We start from the raw sequence: 24,598 nt of genomic DNA, 5'->3' as shown, positions 1-24,598 counted from the left end.
TGTCTGATGGGGTTGTCAAAAACTTTTTATGAAGCAGATCTGACTTTGTAGCTTTTATTATTTATTTTACTGCTGAAAAAGTATCAGAGCATTTGAGAAAAGTGTTTCTGCCTGCGGATGAATCAAAAATCCTCTGGAAGAGGTTCTTAGTCATTCTATATCTCTAGGGTGTTGTAGATGAATTTCTGTAGAAGCTAGTAGGAAATAAGCATACGGATTTGTATAGAAATGTAACCAAATTTTACAGAACTTGCATACTTGTGTCCAAGTTATGTTTAGATCTTCAGCCAGAGAAATTCTGTACTTGTGTTGAGTTCAATAAAACTATATAGATTTCTACCAAGAAGGAATTAAATTTTAGCAGCCTAATCTTTTCAGTACTACTTTTTATTTATTTATTTATTTATATTAAGAAAATCCCTACTAGATATTAGTTCTTGTGATTACTCAACAGTGCAATTTTTTTTTCCATTGGAGTTTGGTCTCTGACATGCTTGTCAGAAGCTTCAGAATTGTTCCCATGATGCTGCCTTCCTGGATTTGTGAAAGAGGCAATCCTTCCAAAAGAGAAAAAAGAACAAGCTTTGCTTCTGAGCATTTCCTCCTGCATCTCCACCCGCCTGCTAGGTCAGTGACATATCTTGTCCCCAGGGGACTGTACCTCACTGCTTTGCTGAGCAGTGCAAATCAGAGCTGTACCTGTGCTGAACGTTGTGGGGCAGCAAGTCATGTGCTCCCAGATTGTTTTAACACCATGAGCCTTCAGTTTAACAGGTAGGAGACATCCCTTCTGGCAGCTTCTGATATGACAAATATAATTCATTATGTATGTTTCCTTTTAACTTAGAGCTGCCATACACCAGGATTTTCATGGATGCGCTTGCGTTTTCTCCCTTGGGAGGTTTTAAAGGTGTCATGGCTTTGCTTAGAGTTCCTAGGTGTCTGGGGTCCTACCTGTTTGGATGCTTCCAGCATATACATGGTGTTAATGTTGGGATTTTCAGTCCAGCAGCAGTTCTCAAGCACCGCTGAACTCAATATGCTGTGCTTGATAGCAATGTGCAGGAGGCCAGATGCATCAGTTAGGTGCCAGGTTTCCTATCTGCACACCTTATGTCTGAGATGTCCAAGACAGAAATCCTGTCAAATATTTGGGAGCAGGACTTTCCTGCAGGTAGAAAAAGCAGAGAAATCATGATCATGATTTGAGCAACTCTCCATAAATCATTGCCAGTTTGGAAACCTCTGACATATCCTTGTAGTTTCAGGTATGTGAGTTTGTAACCCAAAGAATTATCTTCTCTTGGCCTATAGCAATTCCAAATCTATTTTGTTAGAAATGCTTTAATACTGCATATTTTTCAGCATTTGTTGTGATGTTTTTCCCAACTGTATGCAATGTAGATTAGTTTTAATTGTATACTAAAAATGCAAGAGATGTTTTTCAAGTTAGCAACCCAGAAAAGAAAGGGTAGGAAGGCTGGCTTTTTAGTCACTTCTTGAGTGGGCTTTGGTGACTGATCAAATGTAGGTGTGTGTGTGTGACTAAGCTTCATAAGTACTGTCTAATGTCCTAGAAATATGTCTTAACTCAATATCCTTTGTGTTTTGAATAACTGAAACATCTGTTAAAGGGGCATAGTAGCCCTTTGCTACAGCATTTTATTATGGAAATGGATCTCTTTCAGGAAGATATTAATGGGACTATCTCTGGAATCAAAGTGCTTTATTTTCTTGATTTAGATTCTCTTTCTTATAGAGTCTGGTCTCTACTCTTCCATCATATGTCTTTAAGCTGTTAATTACATTGACCTTTTGCTGGTCAGATGGCTAAATAGATTGCAGCAATCACAACCTCTTCTGTATTGCTGTGTTTCATTATGTGGTTTTGTTATGTTCATAAAGCCATCAGATTTATGGTGCTTTTCTCAAAGCAACCCACATTGTCATTTTAACAGAGTACTGTTACTGTTCTCATTAAAATATTATTAAGCCTTGAAGTGCTACTGATCTCATCAGAAAAGCCTATCTGCGTATCCGTCACTCCTTTCTTTCTAGTATACTTACAGCTGCTTTTGCCCCTGAGTGGATAGTTATTTTCATGACCGGGAAAATGGCTCTCCTTGTGACTAAGGGTAGCAAATGATTATCAGTCCTTGAGTATAAGCTTAAGTTCGTGAGTACCTCATGTTTCTGTTTCATATTCTCCTAAATTAATATTGTCATTGATAGCTCCCACTGCTTCAAAAGATTGGTCACCTTAATCTGCTTTAAATATTTATTTACTGTGCAGTAGCCTGCTGATTGCTTTTCTTTCTACTGATATTGTTTTGTTCAGGGCATGAGTTCGTTTAAAACATTTCAGAATTTTAGGACACTTCTCAAAGGGTTTCCTTGGCTGCAAACTCTGCTGAGAGGTGTGTCCTATGGACTTAAAGGGTTTTGAAGGCTAGGCTCACAGCTGGTTACTGTGAGTGCAGGTGACAGTGGAACAGTTCAAACCTTTCCTTTCTGCTGTGAAGTTGTACTTTTTGTAGAGTTAGATGTGCGTTTAACCTCAACCATCATTTCTACCCTAGGCAGGGAAGCTTTCTTGAATTGTGGCTTCAGGTCAATGGGATTCAAAATGCAGAAGGTGTGAAATGCTGCAGGCTGTGCCAAAGTGACTGCTACAACTCTCCTTGGGGTTCTCTGGTGCCAGAAGGCTGAAGGGGAACCTGACCTCAGTTGTAGCATGCAGAGCAGGACTGTACCAAGTGGTCAGCAACATGAGATTTCCATATACCACCATCAACACAATGCCTGAGCTCTGGTGTTACTTCCAGGCTTATCGAGGTCCCCCTGTAGGTGTTAAGCTGACTGAGGAAGGCCAGCACATCTGGGGCACAGGCACTCTATTTGCTAAGAATGTGTAGCACTGGTGGTCATGTAGTAGTTGCGGTACATCGTGTATCTCCCTGTGAGAGCCTGGTGTGGATCGAAGAACTCAGTGTACATCTGCTTGTCATGATTTAGGCTCCAGAGTCAAGACCTTTGCACCTGGAAGAGGCCAGTTTTTGCTGGCCCTGTTATTCCTGTTACGCTCTGTTCTTAGTATTATCCTTCTCTCTTTTTAGATAGCACTACAAACATATGTCTGGGGAAATTAGACATATATATGTGCAAATGAACTCATATCAGCACTTAATTTCTTGAGAGTAAATTATTAATTTCTGTAGTCAACACAGTTTGCAGGATGTGAGATATTTTTGTTGCAGTGGTCTCATGGTGTTCTGCTGACAAAGTGCATAAATCTAGCACAACCCCTTGATCTCAACAATACCGCTGCTTGGGGTGCTATAGAAAGCAGTGCATCCTGGGCTTACTGAGATGTTTCCAAGGTTGTTTAATCCAAGGTCATCTAGTGTCCTTTTTATCTTCTTTTCCCTTTCATAGTTGAAATATACATAAACCTGTACTGGGCTTGTCCTGATCTGTTTTTCTATATACAAATAATTTTATATATATATTTTTTGACAAGCAACAGTCTCTTATATTTAAAAGGATGTTCTTTGAATTTGATTGTGCAGTTTGTTGAAGTCCAAGGCTAAGAGAATGCAATTACAGAATCAGATTATACAAGCCTTGCCCAACAGTGGTTGAAGATGACGTGACGTAAGCAGTGATACGGTGAATGATGGGTTTTGTAAGCTCTGTTTACAATGTTGAACAGAAATCTGCCTTTTACAATAAACTGGTACCTTTTTCAGAAAATGCCACTCTTGCCTGCTGTCAAGTTAAACTAGAGTTTAAAGGAAGGCTTTGGATTTGTTCCCAATTTCCTGTCTGGGTTCTTTTAATAGAGGAGAAATGAACAGCACAGGTGATAACAATCTTTGTAGGAATTATTTACTATGAACATGTGTGTATTTCACTGGGAGTTGAAGAAAATGTAAGACACGAGTTCTGACTGTCCTCTTTGAGGGGAAAAAAAAAAAAAAAAAAAAGGAAGAAAAATGAAGCTCCTGTGGAGATAATTGAAGCTGAACCATTTCTTATGCTCTTGAGAAGAGCTGCAGAAAGCAAATTGTATGAAAAGAACAAAGGGGGAAATGTCATGTGTCAGCCCTCCCCATTCTCTTGTTGGCTGCATGCCCAGTCTCTAAACTCCTATTAAGCTTTGCCATAGCAACAATACCAGTGAAGCATTTTCCAGTCCAGAGCATACCTCTTGCTGCAGATTTAGGGAGGAGAGATCTTGAAACTGTTTGTCTGTAACCTTATACTTTATTAATCATGAGCCTTTGAATAAGTGTGTGCCCAGGAAGGTTAAAAAACAAATGAACAACAAAAAAAAACCAAAAAACAACACCCAAAAAATACAGACAAAAAAAGCAAACCAAAATGCAACCAAAAAACACCTGCTTTCAAAAAGGAAGTAAACTGAACTCTGCAATAAATTTTTTTTACACTTTCATGGAAAAACTAAGGATGTGCTGTGCTCAGAAGGGCATTGAAAAAATGGCAAGCTGTGAGGTAGCTGATGTTCCCCACTGAGAAGGACTGCAACAAAGCATCCTGGAGGATCACAAGGATGTTGCACGTTCAGAAAGAATGCAACCAGCACCAGAGGACTAAAAACTATTTAGGCATATGTAGGGCTTTTATGGACATGACAGTGTATAATCTTAGACCTGGCTTCTTGCTTTGAACTTCTCTAAAACGTGATAAGTCAAGCTTTGAAGAGGTGAGGACATATCACCTGCAAATGAACTCATGCTGAGGCCATGATCCTGCAGTAGTACTCATCTTTGCTGGTATGACAATTACTTGAGAAAGCATTAGAAAGCAATGATTTTGGCATCAGATGTGCTGGAGTTTTGTAGATGTAAGTATACATATGCACAGTGTTCTTTAAAGTTTTCAGCGTACTTCATTAAAATAAATGCACACATAGCTATGGTTATATGTCTGGCAGAAATGCTCAGCCCTCCATAAAATCTACTTCTATGTTTTGTAGTCTGGGGGAAAATGCTACATCATGGTTTAGTCTTGATGCCTTTGCCTTTCTGTCTGCTAATGCTTGCTAGTCGAAAACTGGGACCTGCAAGGGTTGTGTTTGTCAAATAGAAAACTAATGGTAGGAATCAGTTTTTGGTGCACCTGCCTTTACAAAGGACATATTTAGGGTCATAGAACCCTGGAACCATAGAATGGTTTGGGTTGGGAGGGATCTTAGAGATCATCCAGTTCCAATCCTCTGCCATGGGCAGACACCTCCCACCAGACCTCATGGCCTCATCCAACCCGGCCTTGAACACCTCCAGGGATGGAGTATCCACAGCTTCTCTGGGCAACCTGTTCCAGTGCCTCACCACCCTCGCAGGAAAGAACTTCTTCCAAATATCTCATCTAAATCTACCCTCTTCCTTGGCCAAGGAGGTGGTGGGGAGCTGCTTGCTAGTACTACTGCTGTTGTCAGAGAAGACATGCAGACTACTGCGTTACTCAGTTCCATCTCATTTCTGCGCTCTCATTTATTTTTAATTTAGATGTTACCTCTTTACTACATCTCTTTTCTACTTAATGACACAAGTGTAGGTTGCTCAGCACTGATCAATACCTCATACCTGTGCAAATCATTTGTAGAGATCTCTCCATATTCTTTGGAAGTGATTTTTCTTTGCTATTAAGACTCAGCAGAGTGGAACAGGGGCTTGTGTTGTTTCAGATAATTTTAAAAGGGCATATTCATGTTTATCCAAAGGGTCATTGAGCATGCCCTGCTCTGCTTGTTACCCACAAATCAATTGTACAAATTGCCAGAGATCACTGATACCCAGGAGTGCAATATTGTCTTGAGTAGGGTTGATTCCTTAGCATACCAAAATTGTATTTCCACAGAGAATTTAAATTAATTGCCTTGTGCAGATGGCCATCAGAAGATCTAGAATTGTACTTCAGCAACAGTAGATTTCAGTGGCAGTTCCAATGTCTTTAGTCCTTCTTTCTGTCTTGATCCCCCAGGTCGATATAATTATTCAAGGAAATCTTTATTGAATCAGTAGGAAAGTACATGAGGTCAAAAAGTACCCTTATTTCTCAAGAGCCATCTTGTGTGGTTTGCAATATAATCTCACAAACAGTTGTGTTTACATAAAGCAGAACTGGGAGGAAAATAAGTGATAAAATGTAAGGAACGGTTTATGATGGTGCTCTCACTGGAAGAAGAATACTCAAATTGTTCTTCGCTATCTGAGGTATAATACGAATGCATCATTTGAGGTGTAATATGAACGCGTCCTCTTTTGAAGGATAGTGGAGGAGGGAGGGCAAGCTATGGACAGAAAAGGTGCGGGTTGGATATATTCAGTATTTGCACTGGAATGTGAATATGTAGTTTGAGCAAGTACATATTGATATAAAATAGTAATTTGATATTAATTTTGGAGTGTGCGTCCTTGGTAAGAGGAAATTGATTTTCAGCCTTTCAATACACGTTTAGAAATTCTCTTTTGATACCCATGGTTTAGAAATTACCATCCTACACATTTAGCACATATAAAGCAGAACATATCTAAGTACAGATGCACCGTTGCTACACTTGCATAGTGTTATTTCATTGACTGTTCAGTCATTTAAATTGCTGGCAATCAAGACTTCATGCTGAGAAGTATATTGATTCTAGCTTGCTAATGCCAAGAGCAAGCTGTTTGTACTTTGCATTTTAGGGAACGAGAGCACCTCTCCCACAGATCTTCTGTGTCTAGTTAGGTTGCTGAAGAGACCAGCTGGCTGTTTGAGTAGCATTACTCCAGAAGACCGCCTCTGGATAGAGGCAGGGCATTAGGAAAGGGTCACAGAGCACTCATCCAGCTTGGTGGAGAACTAGAACAGAAGATTTATTTTGAGTGATCTCAGCATTGTGGTATGCCCGAGGCACTACATAAGTACTGCACAGGCTGTGATGAGTGCTTTCACTTGCTTCCCTTCAGATTAAGGAAGGTTCTTGTCTCATGAGTCAGAGCCATTGTATGGCTGCTTGCTGGCAGCAGTAAGGTCTGAACATGAAGTTTATGCTGTATTATACACTAAACATCCTGTCTGTATTAAACCAAAATCTTTTGGAAACCCGAGGTATGGATAATGCCTGCAGTAAAGGGGTGGTTGTGCAAGGGGCTTGAAGCTTTTTACTGGATTGCATGGAGACTACTTGTAGTGCCTGACCTCTCTCAAAACAGTTTAAAAGGTGCTCTAGATAGACGGTGGTTCTGACCTTTCCACGTAACAAGTGGCAGCAGCTCCAAATCACAGCTCAAACATCTTCAAACTTGTAGAACTTGTAGGAGCATTAAAAAAAACACCAAACAAACAAAAAAAAAAAAAAAAAGAGAAACACTTTGGACATGTATGTGTGCTTAAAAGAGGTGTAGTACTACAGGAAATCATTCAGGAAAATGTTTCACTGTATGTTTAAATCTCTTCTCTTCTGACACTTGCTTTCATTTCTCATTTTGTTAGTTTTATTGCAAATCTGAGTTAACTCCTGCCAGAAGAAAACAGATGGGTATTCATGTCAGCAAAGCTTAACGTAATTGGTGTGGCCATAACAGAATGAGATGGTACCAAGGCCAGTAAACCTGGACAGAGCAGAGCCTAGCTTGGGTGCAGCAGAGTAGTATAAGGCATTGTGATGTTTCACAATGTGATGCATGTCCCAGGTAGCACTTCTGCTAGTTTAGATTTCTCTGCATTGTCCTTCATTTGTGATGCAGACATGTTCAGAGTAACCCAAGTCTGAGATGCTATTTTCAGGTGTGCATATTTCAGTCTGATGCAGATAGTTCCGGCAAAGAGCACTTTAAAACTTCATTTTGGTGCTGTTCCCTGCTTGGAGAGGGGAAAATTATCCTCATTTTTACATGTAAAGGTTTATATTTTAGAATTAGAGGAGAAAGATGAACAATTTAGTTTTTATATTTACTCCAGGACATGTAACTATCTCAGTATCCTCCATATGAATGAATACATACAGAACGCCAAATGGTGAGTGCAAGCACTTTTAGATTAGATCATTCCACTTCAGAGATTTTTTTCAAACTTCTAGTCTTTCAGGAAAAAGCGTTTTTAGTGTTGGAGTCAGAAGTTAGCCAATTAGGTCCATGCCAAAGCATCTAACTAAGCAGTTTATTTTTCAAAAACAACTGAGGCCAATAAGAGCAGATGGTTCTCAGCACTTTAGAAATTCAGGCTGGTTATTTCAAGGCAGTGCAGATGGAGTTGCCTAGCTTTACAACCTACACTTGAAAATATTTATCTTGGCTATTAATATAAACATTTTTTTTTTTTTTTAAAATCTAGTGTACTGTGTATTTATGAGATAAGGCCACAGTTTGAGTATGGCCCATGAAACCCCTAGTAAACCCATCTTCATGGAGAGAATCGGTGACCTCCATACTGTGTCTTTATGGTGCTGGTTCCTCCAAGTTGGGTGTGTGGCTCAGGCAGCATTTGGAAGTGACAACTGCTCTGACAGTCTATGGAGCTGGTTTCTGCAATTGCACAAAGCCAGCTATAATATGCTTTAAACTGCTCCAGGACTTTGTGTGTGGAGCCAGTTCCAGGTGTATGAACTGCAGAAGTGGTATAGATATGTAAGGCAAAGAAAAGCAGCAGCAAAGTCCTTAGCTCTAGAATCTATACTCATTTTTCCCTACCATATCAGTAAATGAATTGTCTCTTTTTGATAGCTCTACTTCTATGAGACACAGCCTTCCTGTGCAAGAAAAACACTCCTGATGGTGTGCGAACAGGTTGCATAGCAGCTTATTTGGGGAGTACGCCCCTGGTGAGTGCTCAGGTGCCACTTAGGGCAAAGCAGCAGCCAGTGCAATGGAGCAGGGTGTTCGCTGAGACTCCTGCCTGAAGCTGGAGTTGCAGAACAGCAGGAGGCTGAGAAAAGAATTAAGATACAGGTTTCAGTGACGAGGGAAAGATGAAAGAAATAATTTTGGGGCCTGTGAAGAGGGAGGTCATGAAACTGCCAAATGTTTAAAATTTGAGGTCCGACTTGTTCATAGGAACATAAGTTTACAATCAGTTTCAAGGCAAGGCTGGAAATTGGCTCCTAACTTGATAGCATTGCTTTGTATAACCAGGTTCTGCTCATTAAATCCTTTTTAGTTCTACATCTACAAATTGTACTGATGTTTGTATACTGTATGCATTCTGAGTGCATGGTGCTATGAAATCTGTGTGTGACTAACTTATGTCACAACAAATGCAAGTGCTGAAAGACTGTTTTTAAGGCTGTTTGGAAATGATTAAAGTGCTTTTGTAGATCTTCATGTTACTGTTGATCTTTGTGGTTGTTTTAAGATATGCCAACACATTGCTAGAAAAGTGCCAAATTAAAAATAAGGTTGCAAGCATGAATTTGTTAAAGACCTAACGTGTGATACTAACATCTATGCTAACATGCTGACTCATCCCATAATAAACTTTTATACAGAATGCTTTAAAATATCCCTGTAGTGAAGAATTCTAGTCTAAAATATCAATAATTTATACCATTTGTCACCAGTATTCATCTGTGTCATTTCTGGCAATAACGTAGTTGTTACTCAGAACTGTTTCTTTTAGTGCAGCTTTTAGAGATGCAGTTAGGGACTGCAAATTGTAGTTATTTCACTCTGGTGTGTTCCTTGGTTTTATAAGTGATGTTTTTTCTCCAAATACATTGATAAAGCATTGAGAGTCACAGTGTATCAGCTCTATTATTTAGATAATTTTGCCTGCCAGAGAAGAAAAAATTTCATCAGATGCTGTGGATAATGTGCTATGATTCTACCCTTGCTGCCGATGCATTTCCTGATTACAGCTAACATCACTTCTGTGATGACCCCTGTTTTGGCCTGGAGGATTGCTCCCTATCTCTGTATTGCTGCAGTCATTTTATTTATATATACACTGAGCCCAGCCATTCAGGTGTGCTGATGCAAGGAAGCGTAGGGTACAAAAATTATCATCTTGTATGGCTGCTGATGAAACAAGTTCTGTCTTGAACTTGAAATAAAATTTTAATACTAAGCAAGAGGAAAATGAATTTTTAGCTTGGCATATTTCAATGTAGGATATCCTGAAGGCAGAAGATCATGTGTTTTGAATGTTTCCTTGACATCTTCATAATATCTTAATAGTCAAAATCCACCATTTAGGTCATATATAAGGGATAATAAACTTGCCATTTCCCTTCAAGGATAACAGGATTAGCATCTATATACAGAAATATAATAAGCAGAATGTTAGAGTGTAAAAATCTTATTCTAGCATACTTTGGCTGGATTCATCAGATATCAAGTGAGGCAACTTCAAGTTTTATTGCTTTATATATATTGATATATCAATATATTTGTATTGATATAATATATCAATTTATATATTATATTATATATATATATATATAGTGGAACTAGTGTTGGTATTTGATTACTTCTCATTCTTTTTTTCTTCAGCAAATGAGAGAATTGTGATTAAAAGCCTCCCAGCATTTACCATATTCCCTGAAGTATTTGTAACAGCATTAATAGAAATCTATAGCAAATTGCCTGGAGGGCATACTAAGTGCCAGGGCTGTCTACAGAGGCAGATCACCCCATAAATGCTCGTCATAGCCGCATTTAATAAGCTGTCTGGTTTGCACACTGGTAGCCTAACAGTGGATTGTAGTTGTTCATTGCTTGTCAGTAAAGAAAGCGCCTTGCTTCTAATCGTTCTCTATTATATCCTTAAATAGACTACATTCCTTTCACTTTCTTAACTGTTTTCTGCCTTTTGAATAACAAAAAGATGGGTACTTGGCTGGTGGTGTCAGGAAGAGTACTTGGTCTCCTTGGATGAGGACAGCTAGGGAGTGAACTGGGGAACAAATCACTGATATGCTTGCTAATTTATTCTGATAAATAACCTCAATTGTATTATGCTTTGCAGCTTGCAGGAAAATGTTAACTTCCTCCTAGTTCCATTTCTTCTTTTCACCCAAAGAAATAAGACAAAATCAGCTTCCTAGCCGGCACTTCTCAAGTGTTTGCTGTTCCTGCCATGCCCTAGTCAGGATGGATCTCTGGTATTACTGTGAATGGCACACGTAATTTGGGCCATGATGATGTATTTTGCATAGAGTTTTGGGCTCTTACTCTGTAGCTGCATTCTGTCACTTCATACACGCTGCGCATTCCATCAAGCTAATAAAGCAGCTGTTTGCTATGCATGACCTGCTCCGGAACGTGGCTGACTGATAACTGCAGCATTTTAAATCTAACACTATATCATTAGACCTGCTGCCAGGCCCTCGGTTATATGTCAGAAATATTTCTTGCCACTGAAACTTTAGAGGGATGGAAAGTAATTTTATAGGGTCATTGCAACTTGCATGATGTAAAGTGCAGGGATCCATCACAGCTAAGGCATTAACTACCAGGCTTCCGGGTGTGGAGATGTGTTGATACCAAACCCCCCAACTAAATGGTACTTGGTACTGTTATTCTGTATTGGGTATGAAATCAGTTCAGCCTTGTGCTACCTCTGCTGAGATCCCTGGAGTCTGGGTAACCTTAAATATGGAAGAAAGGGAATGTCTTTGGGGATTTTTTTTCCTTTTTTTTTTTTTTTTTTTTTCTTCCTCTTTTCTGAAGTAGCCAGTCTGATGATATTTAGGGTTCATCCCTTCAGAAGGGCTTGTCTGACAGTGGCAGTTTGCTACTGGTGTACCAAAGAAAAAGCTGAAGAAAAACTGTTCCATTGTGAAAAATGCATCAAATATATGTTTAACTCCTGTTGTATAAGCTGTGTCTTTTCTGGTACATGCAAGTATTCTAAGAATTATCTTAGTCCATTCCTTGGGAAAATGGAGCTAGTAACTTGGACTTCACATGGGGGATTGAGTTTTGGGGTGTGATAATCTTTTGGGCACGTGATTGCCTGGGCAGGCATTTTGAGGGCCTTTTAATGTCTGGTTAGTACCTTTTTCATGTTCATTATCTCAGCTTATGTGGATAACCAGTAAAATAAAAAGGATAGATTGAATAAAGTGTAAAAAGCTTATATCGATGCTCAGTGATTAGTGGTGAGAGATTGGATAGATCTTTAGTTGTGTGTAACTGAAAAAAGTCTGTGCCACGTGGCACACACAACGCTAGGCACAGCGGTGAGATACCAGGACTCACCACTTGTTTTATGGTCACTGTGCTGCTTTCCTAGTAGTCCTACCTCTGCCTAAACAGCCTAAACAGGCCTCATCTCCGCTCACACAGGAGATTTTTTTATTTTAAGGCCAAGCAATATTTCAGAACAACTTCCCTTCCAGGGACACGGGGGTGCCTCCTACCTGATTTTTTGACTCCTGACATTTTCCAAGCCCCTCAGTGCCTATATTCTAATGCAGAATAACAAGTTCTGAAAGGCAGGCCTGAAAAATGATACGCTGCTGTGGGATAACAGCTTATAGTACCTGGAGCAGAAGATTATGCAGAAGCAGGATATATGTGTGTATGACAAATCTCCTTGTACACAAGATGTGCACCACAAAGCTTGAATTGCACAGGATGAAGTTCTCTGATCTATGCATGCAGCTATCCTTCCCTTGCCACCTTGGTACCTGGCTGTATTTCACACATTCTGATCATCCTGTTAGGGACATTCTGGAAAACCTGCCATTGCCTGAGGGAAAATGTGAAGTGGGAGAGGGGTAGAAGATCTGTGAGCATGGGAGATCATTAGAGAGGCAGGTGTAACTTACCTTCAACTACTGTGCTCTAATCTGAACATCAGACTTGACCCAATTGTTCTGGATGGTGTGTTCTTGAATAAGATAATAAAAGAAAATAATTCAGTCCTAAACAGGCCTCATGTCTGTATTTACATTCCCTGTAAATGCAGATAACTGTATAAGATAAGACTGGTTTATTCTCAGGAGTGCAAAGTTCAGAGATGCGACTTTGTTTTCTTTGTGGTGCGTGATGGACTTGGAAATTCCAGCCAGTATTCACCTGGCTTTGCTGCAGAATTGTTTTCATGTGAAAATGGTACCCCAGCTCCGTGCTTTTTCATTACAAGCTTTTTGAATTCTCAGAGACGCAGAGCAAAATAATGATAGTGCTTTGAGGAGTCTTATTTCTAGCATGTGGAACAATGGTCTCCTCTGCTGCTTTGTGGTCACTAGGAGAATGAACTAATTAGTGAATCTACTTGAAAAAGTACTTTTGTGGAATGTCTGAATGTGAAAGAGAAAAGAGGAAATCTCACTTCTTTGACAGCAGTGTGTGTCTGCATTTTTTTCTTCAGTGGGAAGGAAAGTCATTTGGTTTGTAGTCAGTTACTAGTTGGCAGATGTTGTACAAATATAGGACAAAGACATGATCCTTGTCCCAGAGACTTTATAATCTGTGTATAAACAAGCAGCAGGTGGATACACCAGACGTGGGGAAACAAAGCGATGAGATGAGAGCCGTCAGCATCACAGGGATCATAGCACAGCAGCTGCCAGCTCATTGTTCAGTCTTAGATGGGTATCATGGCAAAAGGCAGTCTGGGGAGATTTGGAAAAGATTAATGTTGATTTGGAGAATTATTATTTATTGTGTGACTTATGCTGGAAAAACATTGTTAACAATTCAAAGCAGAATTCAAAGACAGGTTTAACATTAGGTTTAGCATCCTGTTTCTTCAGGGGAAAAAAAAAATCCTCCTCCCACCCCCATTTCTTTAGTGTAGAGCTCTATGGAATGGTTTCCAAGGTTAGCCAGTCTCACAGTTCTAGCAGTTATTTACATGGCACTGGAATATGCTTGTAATTTAATCATGGCATTTGCAATTCTAACCTGCAACTGTTTAGAGCTGTATCTTTCTGAACTGTGGAGCCATATCTTGTTATGATCTGTCACACAAAGTTTGCATTTTTAAATCAATATATGATAATCTAATCAATATACAGTGGGCACATGTTTAGATGACCTGTTATTGCAGCCAAAAGTTATGTTAAATTACTTATTACTGCATACTGGTTTTATGCCAAAATGCCGTGAGTCATGCTGGGTGGTTTCATCCTGGAAGCCCTTGTCGCCGTAATTCCTCCTTTCTGCTGCCATCAGACCTTCCCGTTCCTCTTCAGATTGGACTTCAGCTTCTCCATAAACACTACTCATACCCTGTATTTCTGCTCAACTATTAGTTGCAGATTATATTTACACTTATATTTATAGCTAGCAAATTACCTGTTCCTGGCACCAAATGTTTGTGATGCATCTTTAATATATTAAACGTATACTTACCAAAACAGTATACAACTTGGTGATAATGCCTTTCAGTACTCACAGGACACTTTTTCTTTGTATTTGCATACTACTATTAGTATGCAAGGTAAAAATGTAAAAAGCAAGCTGTGCAAGGCAAAAAAAAAAAGCCCACCTCTGCTACTGCCTCCGATTAATCTCACTGCAACTTTAAAGGGACGTCAAAGTCTTGTTTTCCCACATCACACAACAGTGCCACTATTCAGCACAGTTGAAGTTGCCTCTTGCAAGGTACTCTGTAGTAAAATCCCAGAACCATGAACTGCTGCGAGTTAGGGTATTCAGGGGCAGTATCCTGGCATGTTTATTCCACTTCTGTGTTCTTCTGGGTGTGTAGCACTGGCTGCTGCAGAGAAGATGCAGCTAAAAGGTCTGTCCTGCTCCTCAGAGGCTGTTCCTATGCTCTTGCTCAGTGAATGCTGACAGCAGCAGGGGTACATTTTACAGCTCTGTGTGAGAATACCAAGGTGAAACCTTACCACACTATGTTCATTTCAGAGTATTTGGGCTACCCTCCCACTGTAGCAAATACATACTCAAATTTATTAAATGAGTGGAAACTCATTTAATAGTGGAATCAGCAAAGATTTCCTTGGGTTTAAACCCCTGCTCTATGGCTCGAGAGACCTGGAGTTAGTGGTGAGCTCTGAAAAACTCTTGGGATGCCAAATTATTCCCTGCTTTGGTTTTGCATTGGTGAAATGTGCCTAACAGTATCTTATTTCTCACTTTCTTTATTGAAAACTTCTTGGATATGCAGCTTATTTTATTAACTGTGATTTCAACTGGAGCCTGGAAGCTCAGGTTCAATATAAGTAGCTATAATGAAAGCAAAGTACTTCAGCTGTTGCTTAGGGCATACAGCATAATCTATGTAAAGCAAAAGAGTCTAAATGCATGTGTTCAAGGCTGCCCTTAATTTAAGCTCCACTTTTTTTTTTTTTTTTTTTTTTTTTTTTTTTTATAATGTTGAACCACATGCAACAACTCTGATGTTACAGAAACTGCTTTCTGAGAACAGCCATGTGTTCAGGTCACTTCAGTGGGAGTTTTATCTGAGTCGGGACTTCAGCAAGAAGTCCAAGGGGACATTTCCCAAGAGAAGTGGCTACTGTTGTAAACCAAGCTTGCAGGACCTGGGCTGTTATGTATGACCTGCAGGTAAAGGTAGTCACAGATTTGGCAGTTGAAACGGAGCCATAGCTTTATTCTTTCTGCACTTTTGCCACTGAGTCTGAATGTTAGTGTTTTCTTAGTGTAAGCTCGTGGTGGTGTTTATTAAGCGTATGCTCACAGTTGCAGCAAAACGTATCCTTTTTTGGCAAGACTACAAATGTTCAGACAGCAAGCAGTAAAGAATGAGTGACTGCTTCTTACAAGTCTAACAACTGTGAGAAAGCAACAAAGGCTGGTAAAAACACTTTGAGCTCTTATTTACACGCAGCTCTAGCCCATGTGGGAGAGGCTTCTCTACTTTTGTGCATCTGTATCTACACTTAGAAAGATACATTCCCACTGAAGCCAATGCCAGCATTTTTTATGTATTCAGTCTGGCACACAGGCAGATGTAGTAGTATCTGACATGGTATTAAACTTAAGTGAGAGCAACAGGTGAAGCGGCTTGGTACCATGCTGGGATCACAGGGAGTTTTTGTTTTATAATAGCTGGTAGTTAAAGAACATGTCAGGGGCTGCACCAGACCCTTGTCCATAAAATAAAAATGAAAGTCATATAATAACATTTTTTTTTTTTCTTCAGGGTTTCATTAAATGTTCTTGTTGCCTTTATTCTGGGTGTGTGCATCTTAGGGTGTGTTTGCAGAGGTAACAGCACAGCATCTGTATTCCAGGCAGTACCTCCAGGACACTCAGCTGCTCTGGTGCAGCCGGGAGTGCTGCGGAGGAGCAATCAGGGCAGCGTGCTTCTGGGAAACCTGCCTACTGAAGAGGCAGGAGAAGAAGCTGCAGGCTATCAGGGATTTGGGGTCTGAGGTATTCTTGGGGGAGAGCAGCAAACAGGGTCTTAGGAGAGCTGGGCTTCTGATGTGCAAAATAAAGAAGCAGAAGCAGCCGGGTAAATGGGAGCGAAGATCTCAGCCCCAAGGCACATCTTCCTTTGGCTTCCCCAGCCACCCCCTCTGCAGCAGTGCTCTTCAGAGGAGGTGGGCTGTGGGCCCAAGGAGGGGAGAAGCGCCTAACAAGAGGACAGAGACAGCTCACTAGTGTGGAAGAAGCTGTCGGGTTTTGTAGACTTAAATATCTGCTCCCGATTCTGGTTAACCTTTTATACGTATGCATTAATAATACAGTCAGGCAGCATATGAAAACAATGGCTTTGTGAATCTCATGTTATATTCATGCATAAACACATCTTCTAGAAGAATTGTTTTCTTTCCGAAAACAAATCAGTCATTGCATCTTTATACTTGATGTTACTCAAACTGAGTGTAATGCTACAGTTTCATCACAGGGTATAAAAACCCCTCTAACTCATAAGACTGAGGAATGTATTCTTTGCTTGAGACAAATGTATAACCCCATTGCCATTGGTGGCATTATGCCTGCGCATCGAGGGTGCATAGATCGTGGAGATGCTGGATTATATTTGTGACCCTCAAAATGCCTGACTGGTTTACCAAATTTGAATGAATTAGAAGCTATCTTTACTGGGGGAGATGATGCTTCAAAATCTTCTGAAAACATGGATTTTAATTTAACAGGAGAACAAGAATCAGGGTCCAAAACGAAATTTAGTCATCATAAGTTGTTTTGCCTTCTATAACCTGTTTGAAATCCCACTAGTGGATGTCTTTAGTTCCCTGTGTAGTCCTTTGGTTTATTAGGCCAGAAAGCATCCCTGCTTTCTCTGAAAATCTCTGAAAAATCTATTATTTGGTTAGTGCTTTTAAGACTTTTGCTGGAATGGAAGTTAGTTCTTTAACTGGGCTGCACGGGGTAGAACGATCGGTGTCACTGGTGCGGGACCTTCTGTGTTTCGGTGGGAAGGGCTGTGGTGGTTGTTTCTCCATGTTCTCCAAAGGGTGACTGAGTTATTGTGGAAAATGTACCCTCTGCTATTCTTAACCAGCTAATCAAGAGTTTTACTTTGTAGTTGCTGACAGTCTCCTCAACTGTTATATTCTAGTGGAAAATCTGTTTTTTAACTGAGACTGACATTTTTAAATGCATCTAGGTACTGAATTTTCTCTGGGACTATTTTATGTCTTTCAGTGGAGCTTTTGCACCCAAATACGATCCAGATCCAGGCACCTCTAGGTTTATTCAGGCATCTGAAGCTCTGCTCTGTTCTGTTCCAGTCTTTCAGGGTGGCAGCACAGGAAGCTGATGGGACTGTGTGCTCCAGGAGGCTGTAGTGGCTGTCTCATCACAGATGCCCTAGAGCCCGGCCGCAAGCTCACTGAAGTCAATGGGAAGAATCTCTTTAACCTTGTAAGCTCTTTATTTAGCCCCTGAGCTCATCAAGCCTGTAGCTGTCGCTTTATTTTATGTTTCTATGGTTCTGGGCACCACAAGACTATTCCTACATTGATTTCCGGGCACTGTCACATCAATACAGTTAAGTTAAAGATATATTTATTATTTTTATAAGTACTTTCATTATTTACCATCTCATTTCTGTGGTGTTGCTGTCACTTTGCTGTGCTCTTTTTTGTGTGCTAACAATTTAGAGGGATAGGTGGCAGAGAGGCTCAGCTTTATGTTTCTACTTATTCTGACCAGTGATTTTAGGTTAGAGAAAATATTTTTGGAGTTACAAGGTCACTGCCTGGGAAATCAATGAAACGTTAATAGTTCATTTTATTACACACCGGAGTAAAAGCAGACTGCAATGTGCTTGCTGCCTTGCGGTGGAATCTCAGTCAGCTTTAAGAAATGAATGTGTGTTGTGGTAATCTTCTGTAAGCAGATGTAGGCCAGTCTCCTGCTCTGTGCAGCAACAGCCAGAGCAAGGGGTGTTTGGTCGTGGCTCCTGGATGCTGCTGTAAGATGTCTTCTAAGTAAATATCATCTTGGGAAGCTGTTGCCCTGCTGCTGCTGTGCTCTATACCAGGAGCAAAATAACTCACCTCATGTGCCTTGGTTTCTCTATGGTAAGGCCAAGTGCTTTCTTTTCCATACTGACAGCCTGAAAAGAGCACTGGAGTTAAGTGCTGATGAACAGTTGGTTGAAACTCCTGAAATCCCCCATGTTTCAGTGAGCACTCTACAGTGGTGGGTGGGGGCCAGGGTATTGGAGGGAGTGAAATGAAACGGCTATGGGGGAAAGCCAAGTTTTGCACTGGTGTTGCTGCATAGCCTTTGGCATCTTGCAGAGAGAAGTTAGCTGTCTGTTGCTTCTGTGTAATAAGATGGGGGGAGAAAAATGTAAAGCCAAAGAAGGGGAAAAATATAGGGTGTGACTCCACCAGTTTAGTTCGTATAGACTGAAAAACACCTCTGGAGAGGAAAGTTCTGTGGTTGGGCTCTGAATTAATCTAAATGCTCCATTTATTGCTGGGCTGCTCGCTAAAATAGCAGCACATCAAGCAGCCAACCTGATTTGACATGCAAAAGTGTGGCTGAGATTTGGACAGGCTGTCAGGCCATGAAGTCCCTTTCATTGGCTCAACATCATCCTGACAACGTGACAAGGCTGTGAAGGAGATAAGCGCACGTACATGCACCATCCAGATCTCTTTGAAGCGTCGAGGCCGCAGCCTTCCTCACAGGCTGGTAAGGCTCTGGATGAATTTCTGGCTGTCAGATCTTATTCATCTCATTCAGGTGCTTTCGAGCATCCCCAGCATTGTCAACAGTAGGTGCTCTGAGTTGGACGTGACTAAGCAGGTAATGCAAAGGGCTTGCAATTCGCTACGGCGGTAACTTCACAGTGTTCAGCATTTATTTGTAATTTGATTCTGAAGCAATCCCTTTTTATGCATAATAATGTCTCTATATCTTCAAATATAAAAAAAAAAAAAGTGGAAAGTACTGGGAAAACCTGACCACATTCCTCTGAAAAAAAAATCAAAAAACAAAACAAAATTAAAAGCACCTGTGCAGGAGAGGAGAAGAGGGGAAAGATGAAACCGAGTTCCTCAAATCTCATAAGAATGCTGTGATGCAATTCGAAATGGTTGATGTTTTGTGACCTTTGGGGTCTGCAAGCAGTGTTTTTTGGGTGCCAGAGTTGGCAAGAAGATTGAACAGCCTGGACAGAATGCCACACTGAAGTAGCTGTGCTGCTACTAAGACGTTGACTGTCTTTCTCCTGGTCCAAGTTACTTTCCTAGCTGTATTTCTGTGACATCAGGAAAGCAATGTCCTGCTTGGTGTGTTCATCATTTATCAAATTTTGCCTTTTCTTACCTTCATCCATATTCCACAGGTAATGGTATCTGTGGGGCAAGGAAGGTCAAAGCATTTATGTATACAGTTCATGGTAAAAAATGCCCCAAAATGTCTAGTTTTGGAACAGCAGCAAGACAGTGTTGGTGGATCTGATAAATGAAAGCATGCACAAAAATCCATTTTAATGTCATTTCCTCTTCAGTATAAAATTCCCCAAACTCCAGCAGGTGGCAGTGAGCAACAGTTTGAAATTCAAATGCTGCAGAAGGGAAGTATAATTTCCATTACTGAAACTAAAAGGATACTGCATTCATCTAGGAGCTAAATGGCACAATTGTGGCTGGTACATGAAGGCATCTAAACAAATGAAACTCATTTTTCAGACTGGTAGCTCCTAAGTCAGCCTTAGAAGGTGACATCTTGATCCCTACGTTGCTGCTTTGTAGCTCCTCGCTGGGCAGGCACTATAGCTTTATGCTGGGGTGCAGTGCTGTGCAGATAAGGGATGTTAGCTTTACAATACAGAAAACAATTCACTCTGCTAGATTAATGGAAATGCAGAATGTGTTTTTGAATAGCTCATTTTACATCAAAGTCTTTTCATGGAAGGTATAATGAATTGAAGTGTGAGAGGCAATTTAATTCATTACAGCTGTCAACCAGTGAGCACTGCTGCACTTGATTTGTTTTGGTGCCTCTTGCAGGTTGCTGCCAAGGTGTTAGTCATTACACTTCATTTTGTGAACTACCCAGGTGGTGAAAACATAGAAAGGTTACTGGGCAGGGTGGGAGCAGAGCTTCCTCCTCTATAGATGTGAGAAAAATGCTGGAAGAAAAAGCAAAGTTACACTGCCCAAGCACTTGTGCACAGAGGTAAATGTTTGAGTCTTTGTTTAATTATGTGACATTGGTGGTTGAAATAAGATATAAATGCATCTTGTTGTATCTTGGTCTAGTTGACTTTGCTCTGCAGGGAGCAAGTAAATTCTTTCTGAAATAAGCAAAATAGACATCTGAAAATCCAGTTTGTTAATTGTGTTTATTCACTTATCTACCAGCTCAAACATAAAACTCCAGGTGCTGCTGGCCATAGCTAACACCTGTGAGTGCAGAGGATTGTCTTCTGTTTGTGCTTTTCTATTCTTAGAGCATCTGGTCTTCCATGGAAATGAAAAGCTGCTTTTGTGTTTGAGGTGTCCTGCAATGCGACTACTGAAATATTATGCTTTATTTGTTTTAGTGGGATTCCAGCTGAGAGTAATTCCTGGAGACAACAAGCGGAGGGCATCAGTTGGGTGAGATTGTGTTTTGGCTCTGAGGCTTCCTAGGGTCTAGTTCTTGTTTAGCCAGCAGACCTTATTGTTTCTAAGTTTTCAGATGGACCGACTGATTTAGTCAGTATTGAGGACCACATTACTTCACAAAGCATTCAAAAGCATACAAAATGAGTTTTTTGGCACAGGGAGCTGATACGGCATGGTTTCATATTATGGGATGGGAAAAATGAGAGTGCCCTAGCTCAGTTAACTCCAGATGCTGCTGTTCCTCTCTGGAGGGGTGGCTGCCTCAGCAACCTCTCCTGCCATCAGTAATGCATCCTCCCGAGTGATGGATTGAAAGGCGCGCTCTGCATCTCCACGTGTCAAAACAAATGAATTGATTTCAGTCGTTGAATACAACAGCTAATCTGAATGTAAAGAGAAAACTGAATTATAAGAGATGATTTATGCCACTAAGGTCATGTCATGGTGAAGTGGGACTCAATATTCTCTCCATAAACTGGAATACCATAAAAAGGACAATAAAGAAACCAATTTAGACAGAGCCAAGCTCTTCTCTGCAATAATTGCTTGATTCTGGCAGGGCACTGGTGAGATGAATGCATCGCTCTGTGTGTGCTAATCCAGCACAGAACAGAATTTGGACTGTATTACACAGAGGGACAGTGATTTATGTGAACATGGAAGTAGCCTGGGTTTGAATTGATTACAGGTTTCAGGACTTTGGATGGTCTTTGGGAGATGGCAGGCTTCATCACCAAGTTGCTGTGGATTACAAAAAATTCAACAAGATAAAATCACAAAAAACAACATCTTATTTTTAAATATGGTGTCCTCTGCATCAAATCAAATACCTGATTACTTCCGTCACATACAAGAGTATATGCAGTGAACTGGATTGTTCCCTGGAATTCAGTAGCAGTCCCTGAACTACTGCTTTTTGGGAGCTGTAGAGATTATACAGGTGGTATTTTGGGCTTCTGAGAAAGCTGAAGTGTGCTTTTTTTTTAATTATTTTTATTTTTTTAACCTAGTTGATCAGTGGGGATGGCATGTGAGGAGACTGTGCAAGGTGATGAATGCTGTGAGAAGTACCAAATGCAGTGAAAGTTGTAGAGCTGTGTAAGAAGTAGATATTTTTGCCATGCTTTACATTCTAGAAGATAAAATATTTTTAAAATTTCTAATAGAGTGTTAGGATATTTTAGATGGATCTAAAGCTTGCACTTTGAGGAAAAATTAAAATGATTTTCCTTATGATCTTCAGAAAATATTTTCTGTACTGAAGCTACGCAAGCAGTCTCTAATAAAAAGCCTGACAATAAAATTAATTCAAATAATTGATTTGAAATAATGACAAATGCTTTGATTTTTGACTAAAATGCCTGCCTTGCATCTGTCACTCTGATTTCAGCTAAATACTTTTGACCTTTGGTGGGCAGTAAAACAAAACCTGAATGTCTTCCCACATGGAAGATGATGTGGCTTTTTTCCATTCACCCCTTCCCTGAGCACAGCCCTGGGCTGCAGCTCTGCTCTGTGCCCGTTCTCAGGCTGGGATCTGTTTGGGTGAGCCCTGCAAGGCAGGCAGGGATGTTGTGGTACCAGCTGATCAAAATGGCTTGAAGTGAAAAAGTGCGAAGTGTAATTTTTTTCCTGTTTTTACTATACTGTTTAAAATCAAACAAAAGCTGCCACTGGGACAAAAGTGCATTTGCAGCCACAAGATGAGTCAGGATTTTTCAGCTTTCTCCCTTCTTTGAGCAGTGGCTGACAGCTGGTCCTGTCCAGATCAGGCTGGCTGCTCGATAGCCATCTCCTGTCACCGTTAGCTGATGTGGACCCTCGATGGCTGGAGGCTTGAGCGGGTGCAGGAACTGCCTGCGCTAACTCACTGGTGGGGTCTGTTCCTGTGTTTGCAGATGAGCTCTCTGACTGTTTTTAGGGGTAATTCTCTGTCTTGTGTTTGGATTGCCTAGCTGCTTCTTGCCAGAAGCTTTTTTAAATTTTTTTCTTTTTTCCTTTTTTTTTCTTTCTGTAGATAATTATAGAATTATAATTGCCAATTAAGTGATAAGCCACAAAAGAGTTTGTATTCCTGAGGTACTGGTGCGTGCATACAGTGTATTGTGCAGCATAGGAAGTAACATAGGGTGCTTAGGAGGTCATCATAAAAGCCAGCCATTTTTTTCCATTGTCTATTGTGAACTTTAGAAAAGAAGGCATTGCAGGTGTGAAATGGAGCTGAGATTTCCTTGTGGACAGGGAAATTGGAAGTGGCAACAGAAATCAGATGAGGAACAGAATGAAATTTCCTTTGAAACTCTTCATTCCTCTGCTCAGAGACTCTCCTTCCCTGCAGTTTAGTTGCTGTCTGTGTCAGCGTGGGCTCCATTTTGCTTCAGGTAATCTTTTAACATGGAGATGCTGAATCATTCTTAGGTTAGTGGGTAGCAGCGAGAAGTGCTCACACTTTGGTTCAGGCTGATCAGGGCCTTTAGATCCCCTTCGGCTCTTTGCAAGAACAGAATGCATCTCTCTCATTAGAGAGTACTGTTCCTTGGAAGTTTCATCAATGTTAATATATTAATGCAATAACATTGCAAACAACCAGCCAGCAAGTCCATGTTTTGGATATATATATTTAAAAATATTTTCAAATAGGAAATACCAGATTTTGTAGAAGACCTATACAGGTAAGAAGTCAGATTGTTAATTAATGCAAATCGGTATAACATCGCTGCCATTAAATGGAGAATGTTCATTTTGTACCCCAAAGTATGTACCTCAGAAAGATGCAGCGAGCACATACATCATATTCATGGTATGTATCAATACTGAGGAATTACTGATGTTCATTTTTGGTGAGAGCGTCACACCATTTACTCCAAAAACTTGCGCAGAGCAACATTGATTGTGGTGGGGATCTGGTATGGGTAGAGGAACCCTGCCTTGAGAGGGGTTGTTGTAGGGATACATTACGGCTTACACTTAGTCTAGTCTATTTCAACAAGAATTTTGTTGCAGACTTGAAATGAATCAAGCTCATGCCTTGGAATCAGGGACAAGTGTGATCACTGAAGGGAGCTGCGGTTTGCAAATGGTGTTCAATATTGCCAAGCAGGCAGCGTTTCAGCCAGGCATTTTCTTTTCTGAGCAAACTGAACGAGAAATCCCATGTGCTGTGTAACACATCTAAAAGGGATTCACTACAGCAGAGAAGCAGATGGTCAGAACCTAGTAGGTTTGTAATGCTGTGAAACAAGTGGTGTATGCTGGGGGAACAGACCGGGGGAGAGAAACAGTAAGAGATGTAGTAAGCTTTGACTGTATTTGAATCAGAAGCAATTGATTTCAGATCATGGGTATCTCCTGAGTAACATTGTTCATATTTTCATAAGAAAGAATGACTTCTGTAGGAAGGCTATTTCTAAAGCACAGGAATGTGAAGGAGCTGAGGTTTTATCCACAGCTGTCACAAAAGAGCAAAAAGACATTGTCATGGATTGTGAATAAATTTATTGTACATTTATAGAATGATTTTTTTTTTTTTTCCCCCTCTGGAAATCTCATTATCCAAACAGAAAACTGCACAAAAAAAAAAAAAAGCTATTTGGATAAGAATTATTCCCAACTTTT

At 40.4% G+C, this 24,598-nt stretch overlaps 1 long non-coding RNA gene across 2 annotated transcripts in view; it reads left to right on the top strand.

Moving 5' to 3' along the window:
* Nucleotides 1–21,666, top strand: part of LOC137860104 (uncharacterized) — a 30,135-nt gene extending 8,469 nt beyond the window's left edge. For both annotated transcript variants that reach the window (XR_011098740.1, XR_011098741.1), the window contains 2 exons: nt 17,645–20,552; nt 20,827–21,666. This is a non-coding gene — a long non-coding RNA (uncharacterized lncRNA). The remainder of the gene's footprint in view (nt 1–17,644; nt 20,553–20,826) is intronic.
* Nucleotides 21,667–24,598: the final 2,932 nt, after the last annotated feature.

Source organism: Anas acuta, chromosome 8 (assembly GCF_963932015.1).
Source record: "Anas acuta chromosome 8, bAnaAcu1.1, whole genome shotgun sequence".
Taxonomy (NCBI): domain Eukaryota; kingdom Metazoa; phylum Chordata; class Aves; order Anseriformes; family Anatidae; genus Anas; species Anas acuta.
Note: the sequence above shows the minus strand (reverse complement) of the source record. Positions and strands in the feature narration are given on the sequence as shown.